Here is a 14,628-nt window from a genome sequence, read left to right on the forward strand (position 1 = left end):
AATTCTGTGTAAGGAAGAACAAAAGTCTTATTTTAATCAGTTTCCATTTCTGGTATGTTATGCTTGTTACAAATGTATTTTGTTCAAACCCCCTCATCGTTTTCCCTCAGTCTCCTTTCCTCTCATTCTGTCTCTCTCTCTCTCTCTCTCTCCCACTTCCCTTTACCCTTTGTCTCCTTTCACAGAGCCAAAATTAATTCTCTCCTTTTGTCTTATCACATCTAATTAAAACTTTTTTGTCTGCTGGTCTGGACTCCTTCTCCTCTCATTCTTCCCCCTTTCTCTCCCCAGTCTTTAATTCAGATGCCTGCCTGCTTTTTGCTTACACCCAAAACGTCAGTAATATATTTTCACCTCCTATGGATGCTGTGAGTTCCTTCAGCACTTCTATGTGTTCTCTTTCTTTCACTAACCTTAGTGACTGATTGATAACTTTAGATTCATTAATTACATAAATCTATAATGTGCTTTTGTGTAAACTAGGTATACCAAGATTCCCCTTCCTGCTTCACTAGCAGTCTTTTGCTTGGAGTAGATTCCCAGTACTTTTGTGGCAGGGCTTTTTTTTCCAACACAAGTGACCAGCAGAGAGATCTTAATGAATGCTTGATGTCTGACAATCATGCCTCCTGAAATTCAATGTTTATAAATGTTTTTGAGCTGTTAGACAATCAATTCCTAGTAGCTGATTTCTCACATTTATTTCAATGGACCCAGTGTATTTGATGCAAAATGTGGATTGGCGTTGATTCAACTACCAGGTTTCCTAGCTTTATTGCGGAGAAATCTTTTGTTTTTCATGCTGCTCTGTGGAAGTCTAGAGGGAGGAAGCTACAGATGTTCCACGACCAGTCTTTAATGAGCAAGAGGCTGGCATTATAGCTACCAACGGAGAATTACCTTGTTCTAACAGGAAATTTCTGCCAGCAGATCTATGTCAGAATGATCATAATTTAGAAGGATGTAACTTACCTTCCCATTTTGCCTTCAAAATCTATGCACTGCACTCCACAATAAAATCACTGAGAATCCTGCGAGAATAAAGATTTGGTGCAGAATCAAAGATGTCATTTTCTGGAATACAGAAGCGATGACGTTTTACTTAACCCTGATAAATTACTGGTTAGCCCTTAAGAGTATTGGGCTGAATTGCAGGTACCATGCATCAGGCAGAATGTTTAACCTTCATGAAGATGATACTGGGAATGAGAGATTTCAGTATATGGATGAACTGAGAAGCTGAGATGGGTCTCCTTACAATGTGAGATTTGGTGCAGGTAATCTAAATTGTGACTGATGGTGATCAGATAAAGATGCTTTCTACTGGCAGGAATGTCGCTGATAACAAATGTAAAATAGCCAAATATCCAGTGAATTAATGAGAATGTTTAATTCAGAGTATTTGTGATATGAAACGACCTGAGGCTGAAAGAAGCAGATCCCATGAAAACTTTTAAAGTACAAATGGAAATATTCTGAAAAGGATAAATTTGCTGGCATGAGGAGAAGAGGAGGAAGTGGAGTCCATTTGCTTCATGATTCCATGCAATGATCCCCATTTGACATTTGGCTTCATTTGTCATTTATGCGACTTCAACATTGAAGTTTGTAAACACAGACCCTTGTAATACACAAATTGTACTGACAATATGTTATTAATATTCATTTCAAAAATTGATTTGAGATGAAGTACATCTTTTCTTTAAATTTTATTTTTCACACTATGAACCATATTAACCAAAACACACACAAACATTTCCCTCTTGAATATACACAGTGTCATTTTCTCCCCTTTCCCCCCTTCCCTTCCCTCCCTCCTTCCCACCTCCCTCCCCACCCACTAAATGTTCAACATATACAATACATTAAATCCATTAAACAATGTCATCACACAGTGACATTTTGAAGCATGAATATGACCTATCCTGACAGTAGACCAATTTCTTAAATAGGTATTCGTGGCACATCTGGAATGTACTGTCGTCAAACTGCCAAAGATTGCCTGATCCCTCAATTTACAATAATTATGCAAAATGTATATTTGGAAGCCATTCAAATAAAATGCACAGAAATGTGACAAATAATGTATGGTTGTATTACAAAAAGCATGTTTTCTTGGCTCAGTAGTATTCTTTGGACTGATCTTTCCTGTTGTTTTCAGTGGTAGATGACAGGGTGCTTGCTGTATTAACTTTCAATCCAAGTTCTGATGGATTCAGCATTAAATTCGGTCTTCCTTATTTGTGTGGAAGATACAACACTGAAGATTAAAAACATCTGCTTGTGTGATTGATTAACGTTTTTCAAATACATCTTAGTGTACAGAATGATGCTGGTGCTTTCTCACTTTTGTACTTTTTTATGCATTTCACTTGTTCGACAGTCGTATTCTAAGTGAACAAAAATTATGCAGTTTGACAACATCCTTAATTCAACCAACCTGACATTTCTTTAAATACTCTTTCTGCATTGATTCCCCCACCCCCTACCTTCTTCCAATGCTGAAGGAAGTCCTTATGCTAATTTAATATTATTAGCATACAGGTTACAGAGTTCTGCTGCATGAATCATGCACAGGGCCTCTTTTAAGTGTCTACTCAGATGAAAGCAAGCTTGTGTGATTGGTGTTGTCTGACACCAAGCTGTATGGTGTTGTTTTCATTAAACATTTATCACACTTCCAGTGTGACAGCAGGCAACTTTGTGCTTGAGTAACGTGTTTTCATGCAAAATTTATTGAAAAAGACGAGGCATTGTAAAGGGATCTTGTTGCCTTTCACCAATGGCAAAAGGGTAAATGGTTGATTGGAAAAAAGGAAGTATGCCTTTGACATTGGACTTGAATTGTTTTATTTGACAAGAGTCACATAGGAAACAGTGGATATATTAAATGGCATGTTTACTTTTGATATAAAGACATATTTAATAAAGAATTGATATCTACTTGCAAATATTGCATTTTTTATATATCAGTACTTGTGAAAGTTTATTTCGAAACTACTCAAAACAGAATCTCCTGCATAAAATGCAATATGCTATCAATGAATACATGATTTTATCAGAATCCACAATGTTGGTAAATGAATTTCAGTCCTTCTCATACAAAGAACATTTTTGTTTTAATTTTTAATTATAATTTTTTAAAAAATTTTAATAAATTCAAATTGACAATCTTTTTGACAGTGGAGGGAGGAGAGAGGAAATTGAAAATATAGTCATATGAAAAATTAGATAAAAGTAGGACCTGGAAATCTTTTGGGAATGTGATCATTGATGTGAAATTTTGATTTTTTTTCTCTCTGTGAGCCATTTTTTAAGGCCTTTTACTCTAACCACACCTCAAAACATTCAAATGATACAAGATTTTAAAAAATAGACAAAAATTTCAAGGGAAGCCATTCAAAAAGTTTGGGGGCAGTCTTTTACGTAACAGTAATATTTCTAAGAAAATGAAAACCTTGTTACCCAGTAGTTGGAGTCAGGAGGAGTTTTGTCTATTGATGTTCATGTCGTCATTTAATTGATTCATCAGCAATGGATTAGGGCCAGGGTATTAATAGTGAAGACCTTCCAAATTAAATGAAGGAATATGATGCGAAGACTGTGAAGGACAGAATGCATTTGCTTGAAATTGGATCTGCCTAAATTCAAACAAAATAGAACGCTGCATTTACCTGAAGAACAGAAAAAGCAGTGTCTCAGTTACAAATTTTTGTTGTTTTCACAGGGTCACCCATGGAATCCATGTTTTCTGGAACATTCAGGCATTGAGATTAACTGGATTTCTTGCAATATAAAAATATACATCTCCACATTGAAATGCTAAAATTAGAATAAAGCAAAAACAGACTGTGGTGGAGAAACTCAGCAAGATGCACAACATCTCCCCCTATCTTTTTATTTAGGCGCCTGCTTGGTTTCTGCTCCTCACTTGACGAAGGGCTCAGGCCTGAAATGTTGGTTGTTGTCTACCTTTCTTCTATGGATGCTGCATGACCTGTTGAATTTCTCCAGCGCTTTTGTGTATTGCACTGCAATCCCAGCATCTACAGACTTTCCTGTTTAAGTACATAATTCATGCAATGTGTACAATTCTGGATAGAAAATTAAAGTGTTTATTTATCCATCCAATGTCAGAGAAAGTGAGTTAGCTTTGGCAGATTAGGAAATTATATTCAAAGATATGACTAACATCTAAATACTTAAACAATGGTTTTCAAGTTACAAATATATCCCTTAACTCAAAATATCTAAAAAGGAAAGTTGAGCAGCCACTGTTATCCCATTAAAAAACAGAAATTAAAGATGTGGTTTGAGAACCATTTCTCTGCATAATATGATCCCAGTCAACTTAATCTCCCCTGGTGCTGCAAACTTGCCATCCCCTGGAACCAGTGTTATGAAACTTAATTGTACTTCCTCCTTGACAAGAACATCCCTTCTCAAATGTGGAGAGCAAATCTGTAAACAACACTGAAGCTACAGTCTCACTCTGAACAATTACAATAAGAATTCCAATTGCAATATTCAGACTGGCAATTTATTTGCCTCTTTATAAATTGTTGCTCCTGCACTTTGGAATCAGTGATTTGTGTATACTTTTATCTGTTGAACTTGCATTTAACAATTCTCCATTTTTCATGTTCCATTAAAACCCCTGGTATCTGGATTGGTAGATGTCAGCTAAGTGAATTTTTTGGTTGCTTCAGGATGTGTGATTGGCAAACTAACAGAGAGGCGTGCCAATTTTAAGCTTCTGTATTTTTTACCTATTTATTTTCCACTTTTTTTTGCTGGTTGCTTGAGGCTGCCAGTTGCTTAAATTCCATCTGGCATGTTCTCATTTACTTACTTGACGAGATGGCACAGTGATGCCTCACAGCTGTCACAACTATGATCTAATCCTTTCTTCAAATGCTATCTCCATGAAGTTTGCATATCCTATAACTATAGTTTTTCTCCATGCACCATTTTCCTTTCACATCCCAATGTGCTGGTGGGTAGGCTAATTTGCCATTGTAAATGACCAAGCATGCTTGGGTGAGTGGAGAATCAGGAGGAAGTTGGTTATGTGAGAGAATAAACAGAGGAATGAACTGATGAGAATTCTTTGAGAGCCAACAGAGACTTGACTTGATAGGCCAAATGGACTTTTGTCAAAAACAAATATCCACTTGAAACCTCTTTCCTTCTCCATTCACACAAACCAACCTGGTTTAATACCATCCACAGAGCAAGATATTACATTTGGTAATCGCAGCCAATTTACTGTTGTAAATTGAGTAATTGGGAGAGCCCATCTGGTCACATTTTGACAATCTGACAACAATTTGTTTGTTCCCATTCTAATTTTTGCTTGATAACCAATTTTCATTCCATATTGGTATATTGTTCCCAATTCTATGCACTCAAACTTTTTTGAATACCCTTTGAAATGAAGTATATCACATTCACTGCTTTTCCTTCTCTGTTTCACTAATTCCATCTTCAACAAGTTCCAGCAGGTGAGTCAAACATGATTTTTCTTTCATAATTCCACATTGGCACTGCTCAATCCTGCTACTCTTTTCAAGGCATTCTGTTATGACATCAAGTAACTGGAAATCTAAATTGCATGTTGGCTTTCATCACAAGATAATTTGTGGACAAAAGCACAATCATGCTTCGAAGGTACAGAGCCCTCATGAGAGCACATATTGTGTGCAGGTCTAGTCATTTGACTGAGAGAAGGATATACATGCAATACACAAATATAACAGATTTGCCAGTTTGGTTCCTGGAATATTGGGTGTGCCCTGTGAGTGGAAGTGATGGAAATTAACCTTGTGCTCTCTTTCAGAACAGGAGATAGGCTCTTGGAGAAAGAAACTTTTTTTTAATATAGTTGACAGGGTTGATTTACGAATGAGATTCCCCCTGACAGAATAACTAAAACCAGGAATTACAAGCTCAATAAGTGGTCTGCCAATCAGGACTGATAAGAAAAATACATTCTTCACTGAGGATAGTGATCGTTGAAATGCCTTATCAAGGAGGCTCTGGAGGCTCAATTGTAGGTGGAGGATAGGCAAGGTGGAGATAAATATGTTTTTAGATATCAAGGAACCCAGAAATATTGTTAATCTCAGAGTTTGGTCAACTTGGATGGAGGACATCATAAGAATGTGAACCACTCTGTCTGACTTTAAGTACTGTTTTGATCTCATGTACCAGGCCTAATTTCTCTACTTAGTTCTTTGGATTTCATTTTCTTCAAGCAACAGTACAGACTTTAATTTGGATGATAAACTTTTATTACCCTATTTTGAATTACTGAATGAAATGTGTTTTTTTTTCATTGAACCACAAGTCAATGATTTTGCCAATGTGTGAAGATTTTGCAGAATGTAAGCATTTTGCAGTTTTGAGGCTAAAGGTGGCTATCAGATTAGTCCTGTTAACCAGTGACTTGCAGTTACAACACAGACCCAGTTTTTAAGATTATAATTTTTTGGGACTAGCTAATTTAAATGATCCTCTCAGAATGTATATGATGCTACTACAATTGATGTCACTGTCTTTGGGTTGTGATGTGAAAAACAATTAGTCATGCTACTGTCCTGTGATATGCCAAAACAAACCACTCTCCCCCCCCCCCCCCCCACCCCCGTGTCCCCTGATCAATTCTCCTCTTTTCTATCTTCTAATCATATTCAATTAACTTCTCCCCCTACCATTATTGTCCTTTCCTCAACCTTTTAATAGAGGCCTGTTTGCTTTTTATCCTACCTTGAGGAAGGGCTCAGGCCTGAAATGTCAGTAATACGTCCCTGACGTGACGTATGCAACTTGTGTCCACTTGCACACATGACCAATTTTTAAAAAAAAAATCAAACTTGTAAGATTACGTTGAAAAATATTGTGGCTACCATGTTGGCTGGTGGCAAGCCTCTTGCAAGAGCTGGCCTTGGTGGCCTCCATGTTGGCTGGTGTCCAACCTCTTTTTCTATAGAGCTGGCTTTGGTGGCTGCCATGTTGAGATATTTCACCACATTATAACTCCTTGTTTCCCATTTTTTCTGATCTTGTTGCTCAATGTCCTGACAGTCAGACAGATTTTTGAGGTCAGTAGAGTCCACAAAGTGCTCAGGGTCCACAGCAACAGAGAGAATAAGAAGGATTCGGGGATAGAGAACGGAAAAAAAAATCGGCATCACAAGTAGGGCAATTCCTCGACATACGTCCATTCCCGGGATACGACCAATCAGACAGAATGGAACATGGATGTATATCGGGAGTTCCTGTATATCTTTGCCTCCTATGGACACTGTGAGACCAGCTGAGTTCCTCCAGCATTTCTGTGTTTTTATCTCTGTGTATATGCTCTTGTGTGGACAATAGAAACTAGTGATTATGTCACAAACCATCCCAAATCAGTCTCTTTCACGTGGAATATGAGTTTTAACTTGATATTGAAGAATTGTGAACTAACGTGGAATTGTGTTATCTAGTTTGTTATAATCAGTGGGATAACTGATAAGATTGGAGAATAAAATGGTTTTTTTGTGAAGATTACATACAATTGCCAATGAGGATATGATATACAGAATCTCTGAAATAGTGTACATCTCAAATCTTATCACGAGTTGCTTTTTATTGTGCCCTTATTTGGAATGTTCCAGTACTCTGAAGAATGCTTGTGAATATTTCCAATTTTTTTTCCAAAATCTGCTTTCATTCACGTTGAAACAATTTCAATTCACTATCATTTGCTGGCACCAAATTATTGCCGAAAATAATTACGCAAGTGCACCTAACAGATTTAAACCTTGCATCATTTGGTTCAAGATTTTTTTAAAAGTGTGTCACCCATTTGTGTTGTCAAATTTGATAGTGAGCTGCTGTTGTGAAAAATGTGAAGAAAAATTGAATTGGATCACCTTAATGTTGATCAGAGCAATGCTGCGTGAGTTTTTGAGAACTGTGAAAATCTAGTTATTGTGAGCAGTAATCTCTTTACAGCCAAGAAAAGTCATGGTACTGTTTAGATACCCTGGAGACTGTGTGCTGCAAAGATGAATAGTTCACCAAAGATCATAATCCGAGACAAAATGAAAAGAATAATTTGGTCTGGTCATGCACAAACAAGGAGAAGCTGCTGGGAACATTTTGACTATTCTTATAACAGACTATTTGTTAATGAGTTGACTCATTACTGTGAGACATTAGATTATTTTGCCAAATTAATATAAACAACAGTGACACTTAACTGTGATAACAGGTTTTTTTTACAGAAAATAAAAAAAAGACTTTACAAAAATTGACTCCTTCAGACGCGCACAGTCATTTCTTTCCATCTTCACCACTTCTTTTTGCACTCTCCCTTCCTGTATTGTCCATAGTTATTCATCAATTTTTGGTCAAAGTAGGGATCATTCAAATGGAAACCTTACTGGTGAAAAATGAAAGGACATTTGGTTGCAGCAATGTATCAATTAATTCTTACCTTGTTCTTGTATGATGTGACACACACATACTTAAATGGGTTTGCTGATCCAAGGCATTATGGTCAGCTGAAATCTGGACCATGCTTGCTTTTACTGCTGAGCATTGCACAACTTAAAAACATGCTGAGCCATTGAGTAAGTTGCTATTTTTTCAAATTGTATTTCCTTTCTGAAACATTCACAAACTCGATTTGATAGTTCAGGTACAATTTCAAGCTGACATTTATTGTCAGTGTACATTACATGATATCACATACAATCCTGATATTTTTGTTCCTGCGTTCGAGGCAAAAGAACATCTCCTTCACAATCTCCACCTGCCCCGGAGTACCGCAGGGCTGTGTACTTAGCCCCCTTTTCACCTATGACTGTGTGGCTCAGAATGATAATAGCACCATTTAAAATTCTGCTGATATGCCACCATTGTCAATAATGGGGTGTATAGAAAGGGAGAGTGAGTCAGTACACAGGGGAGAGATTGAAAACTTTAACTGAATGATGTACTAACAGCAACTTCTCACTTAATGTCATCAAAACCAAGGAACTGATTGAAGACTTTAGGAGGGGAAAACCAGAGGTGTAGGACCAGTGATAATTGAGGACATCAGAGAGAGCAAAAGTGAGCAATTTAAATTCCTGAGAGTCAGTATCTAGGAGGACCTTTCCTGGACCCAACATACAAATGTTATTGTGAAAAGTTTGCAGAGACTTGGTAGGACATCGGGAACTTTGGCAAACTTCAACAGATGCGTTGTGGAAGGTGAGCTTTTTTTCTTGCTATCTCTGATGTCCCTAATTATCACTGGTCCTACACCTCTGGTTTTCCCCTCCTAAAGTCTTCAATCAGTTCCTTGGTTTTGGTGACATTAAGTGAGAAGTTGCTGTTAGTACATCATTCAGTTAAAGTTTTCAATCTCTCCCCTGTGTACTGACTCACTCTCCCTTTCTATATGCCCCATTATTGACAATGGTGGCATATCAGCAGAATTTTAAATAGTGCTGTTATTATACTGAGCCACACAGTCATAGGTGTAAAGCGAGGCAAGAAGGGGGCTAAGTACACAACCCTGCGGTACTCCAGTGCTGGTGGAGATTGTGGAGGAGATGTTCTTGCCAATCCACACTGACTGGGGTCTGGAGGTGAGGAAATCCAGGATCTAATTATGCATTGGGGTACTGAGGCCCAGATCTTGGAATTTACTGATCAGTTTTGAAAGGATGGTGGTATTCAATGATATTAAAAGGATTTTGATCTTGTTATGCCTTTTAATAATTTGAGAGCTTCATTAAGTAAGGAATAAACCATTTGGTGAAAGTGATGGAAACAGCAGTAAGCTTCTGTAAATTTCTACTGTATGGTGGATGAGGTAATGTTCTATCAATTTTATTCTTAAGCTAGTGATTTCCTATGTTCTAGAATTTAGCAGGTTCAGAGTGGGATTAATATTGCAACTATTTTGGGATTAAGGTATGCTTGGATTTGTTAAGTGAATGGAGGAAGCAAAACTTATTGGCGATTCAGCAGATTGGTGTGCTCTGTGCACCAATGGGAGCTCTTAAGTTTGGGAGTGTTGGTCAGGTTTGAAGTTATCTTGAGCCAGAAAATCTGTTGATATACTGCCTAAATTCATACTTGACAAACAATCTTTTTGGTGAGGGAAATGAGCCATTTCTCCTGGAGTCATCACATTGAAGAAATTGTGAAGAAAACACACAGTGGTTCTACTTTCTCAGAAGTCTGAAGATTTTTGGCAAATCATAAAATACTGTACCAAAATTCTGAAGGGTACAGTGGTAAGTAGACTGTCAGATTGCATCATAGTCTAATTTTATAACTCTAATACCATGAAACCCAGATGTTTGAAGAATGTGGCAAACCTTGCATCCAGACAAAATCCTGGTGATCATCTTCTGCACCCTTCTCAAAGCCTCCACGTCCATCCTGTAATGAGGCAATCAGAAATGGACATCAATACGCCAAAGGAGGCCTCACCACAGTTGTTGACAGCTTCATCATGACATCCCGACCGTAAGACTCAAAACTGCAACTGATGAATGCAAGAATGCTGTATGACTTGTTCACCACCCAGTATACTTGTGTTGCCACTTTCCGAGAGCTTGGACTTGCATCCTAAAATCCCTCTGTACATCAGTTCTCCAAAGGCTTCTGCCTTTCCTCTGATGTATTATTTCACATTTGCTTGTCTGCCATTTCTCAACTTCACTAACTTCACTAGAGACAGCTCCACCAATTTTGCATCATCTGTAAACTTGCTTATTAGCCCACCAACATTGTTGTTGAAATCATTCATGTATGTACATTACAATCAGGACATTAGCTAATAAGGATAGGTAATTTTCAATGGAGATGCTTGTGTCGGAGATTAATAATGTGATTTTTTTTTAAATTAAGAAAAGACAAAATGTGAAAACAAAAAAGCTGCAGATTCTGGAAATCAAACAGAAAATGCTTGAAGCACACAGCAGATTGATAAACACCTGTGGAGGGAGAACTAAGAATGTTTTGGGTAAAACAGCATTTCTCAAACCAACAAAAATGTAAGTAAGGCTGAGGAAATATGGATTGGACAAAGGAGATCTCTCTTATGGGATGAGGTTAAGGAAACTGCCTGGTTGGTAGGCGAAGGCTGGGAGGGACAAGGAGAGGGAGCAAAAACATAAGAAAAGCAATGAAATATAGAGCTTAGGGAATGTCTAGAAGGTCATGCAGGCTGGTGGGGATAGAAAACCAGAGTCAATATTACTTATGGATCTCAAGAGCAGAGGGGGCCCGTTTAATAGAACCATAGGACACAACTGTGCAGAATCAGAATTTATTGTCATGTACAAGTCACAAAGTTTGTTGTTTTGTGGCAGTATTACAGTGCAAACATTCATATAAACCACCTTACAAAAAATAAATAAAATAGTGTATGAAAAGTCAAAGTCAGGTAGTGTCTTTGGTTCATTGTTCATTCAGGAATCTGACAGCAGCGGGGAAGAAGCTTTCCTTGTGCTGCTAAGTGCTCATCTTTAAGCGCTTATACCTTTTTCCCGATGGTAGTAAAGTGAAGAGGGCATGGCTTGGCTGGTGGGGGTCCTTGAAGATGGGTGCTGCTTTCTTAAGACACTGCTTCTTGTAGATGTCCTCGAAGTGAAGTTTGGTGCCCGTGATATTGCAGGCTGAGTTAACAAGCCTCTAGATTTTTTTATTTTCCTGGCCGTTGGCCTCTGTACCAGACACTGATGCCACGAGCCAGAATGCTCTCCACGGCTTTCGAGGATCTTTGGTGACATATCAAATCTCAAAATCCGCACAAAGTATAGCCGCTGGAAAACCTTCTGCTTGATTGCATTGAGATGGAGGCTCCAGGACAGATCCTCGGAGATGTTGGCACCCAGGATTTTGAAACAGCCCTATCAGCCCATCTAGTCTGTGCTGAACTTCTGGTATTTAATTCCTCTAGTCCCATTGACCTGCACCTGTACCATTAACCCTCCCATCCATTAAACCATCTAATTGTCTATTAAATGTATGCACCTCCTCCACTGGCAGCTCATTCCACACTCTCCCCACCCTCTGAAGAAGTTCCCTCAGAAGGGAAACTTCACCCTTGATTCGGGACCTCCAGTTCTTGTCTTTTCCAACCTTGGTGAAAAAGGTCTGTTTGCATTTGCCCAACTAATTTTGAATACCTCTATCAAATCTCCCCTCATTCTCTGACATTCTGAGGAATAGAATCTGAACCCATTTAGTCTTTCCTCCAAATCATCTCTTCAGGTCTCAGGAATATCCTTGAAAATTGTCAATGCATTCTTTCAATCCTGAAAACTTTCCTTCAGATAGGTGACCAGAACTACGTGCAATCTTCCAAATTTGTCCTCAGCAATGTGTAATACAACTTGTACAACAAAGCTGTAAGGCCCCCCCTACCACCTGACACATAACATCTTCCAGCTCTTGCTGTCAAGAAAGAGAAACAGAAGTATTAGAGCCAGATCCACTGGGCTGAGGAACAGCTTCTTCCCATGGGCAGTGAGAATACTAAATGACTGCTAAAACAACTCCCCATGACTCTATTTATAAATAATATTTTTAATATTCAGTGCCGTCCGCAATGTTTGGAACCAAGAAACATTTTTCTTTTATTTGCCCTGTGCTCCAACGTTTTAAATTTGTAATCGAACAATTCACATGTTATTAACGAGTGTTTGTGCACATTTTGATTTGATCATGTCGAAATTACTGCACTTTTTATACATAGTCCCCTCATTTCTGGACACCATAATGTTTGGGACATTTGGCTTCACAGGTGTTTGTGATTATTTGGGTGTGTTTAATTGCTTCATTGGTGTAGGTATAAGAGAGCAAGGCTTGCTTCTAAGCTTTTGATCACCTTTGGAGGCTGCAGTTCCCCTTTTTAACATGAAGACCAGAGTTGTGCAATGAAAGTCAAATAAGCCATTATGAGAATGTAAAACAAGAATGAAGTTTCATCGCCCAAGCATTAGGATTACTAAAATCAATTGTTTGGGCCATAATTAAGAAGAAGGAGTGTCCTGGTAGGCTTAGTAATTGAAAGGGACTAGTAGGTAAAGGACTGCTTATGACAGAAGAATTCTGATCATAATGAAGAAAAGTGCTGGGTAGTGTGGAATCTTGCTGTTTGCTGCTGACTGACAGCAGTGTTCCTTGTAAATGTTCTTGATGGTGGGGAGGGTTTTACCTGTGATGACCTGGCTGTGTCCACTACCTTGTGCAGGGTTTTATACTCAGGAGTATTGGTGTCCCCATATTAGACCGTGATGCACCCGGTCAGCACACTTTCCACCACACATCTGTAGAAATTTGCCAGGGTTTCTGATGTCATACTAAACCTCCGCAAACACCCGAGGAATTAGAGGCACTGATGTGCTTTCTTCATGATGCCATTTGTGTGTTGGGTCCAGGAAAGATCCTACAGGATAGTGACTCCCAAAAATTTAAATTTGCTCCCCCTCCACATCTGATCTTCCATTGACAACTAGATCGTACACCGCTGGTTTTCCCTTCCTGAAGTCAACAATCAGCTCTTTGGTTTTGGTGATAGTAAGTCTGAGGTTGTTTGTTGTTGGTGCACCATTCAGCCATATTTTCAACTCCTTTCTGTATGCTGACTCATCAGCCTTTTTATAGATTTGTAAAGAAAGTAGAAAATGCTGGAGATGCTGGAGCAGCATCTGTGGAAATATAAACTGAGAATCTTTATTTTAAATCAATGAACCTTTGTCAGAACCAGCTCAAAACAGTATAAAGAATCTGTGATCATCCAGGGTACTGCATAGCTATTAGTATTTTGTTATAGATCTATATTTAAAGCATATTGATTGATACTTCAATGCAAATGTAGATCAAGGCGTCTGTATCCTTATAAAAGTTGTCTCATTAAATGAGGATGAATCATGAAAATTGATGCTAATTCATAATAATTGATATTTTTTTTTAAATTAAAATTCCCTCTTTGACATTCATAAAAGCCTTACTCTTCCCCACTTGGATTGTTTCTTAGGTATAGCCCATCTTCATTCTCTATATCCAGAGCAAACGTGAACCGATAGTGTTTTCCTGGATTACAGAAGGTTTCGGTTTGTTTGGAAGAGTGGGCTGAAAGATAGCAGATGGAATTCAATGTAGACAAGTGCGAGGTGCTGCATTTCGGTAAAAATAGCCAGAATAGGACATATGCAGTTAAGGGGAGGGCATTGAGGCACGCAGAGGAGCAGAGCGACCTGGGGTTTATGGTACAGAGTTCACTGAAGGTGGATTCCCATGTAGACAGGGTGGTTAAGAAGGCATATAGTATGCTAGCCTTCATATATCATTCTTTCTTTCTTCTTTGGCTTGGCTTTGCGGACAAAGATTTATGGAGGGGTATGTCCACGTCTGCTGCAGGCTCGTGGGTGACTGACAAGTCCAATGCGGGACAGGCAGGCACGGTTGCAGCAGTTGCAAGGGAAAATTGGTTGGTTGGGGTTGGGTGTTGGGTTTTTCCTCCTTTGTCTTTTGTCAGTGAGGTGGGCTCTGCGGTCTTCTTCAAAGGAGGTTGCTGCCCGCCGAACTGTGAGACGCCAAGATGCACGGTTGGAGGCGATATCAGCCCAC

The 14,628-nt window shown here is 38.6% G+C and overlaps 1 protein-coding gene across 2 annotated transcripts in view; it reads left to right on the forward strand.

Moving 5' to 3' along the window:
* The window catches only part of rsrc1 (arginine/serine-rich coiled-coil 1), a 362,698-nt gene that overhangs the window by 71,811 nt on the left and 276,259 nt on the right, over window positions 1-14,628 (forward strand). The window lies entirely within an intron of this gene.

This window comes from Narcine bancroftii, chromosome 9 (genome assembly GCF_036971445.1).
Source record: "Narcine bancroftii isolate sNarBan1 chromosome 9, sNarBan1.hap1, whole genome shotgun sequence".
In the NCBI taxonomy this organism is placed as follows: Eukaryota; Metazoa; Chordata; class Chondrichthyes; order Torpediniformes; family Narcinidae; genus Narcine; species Narcine bancroftii.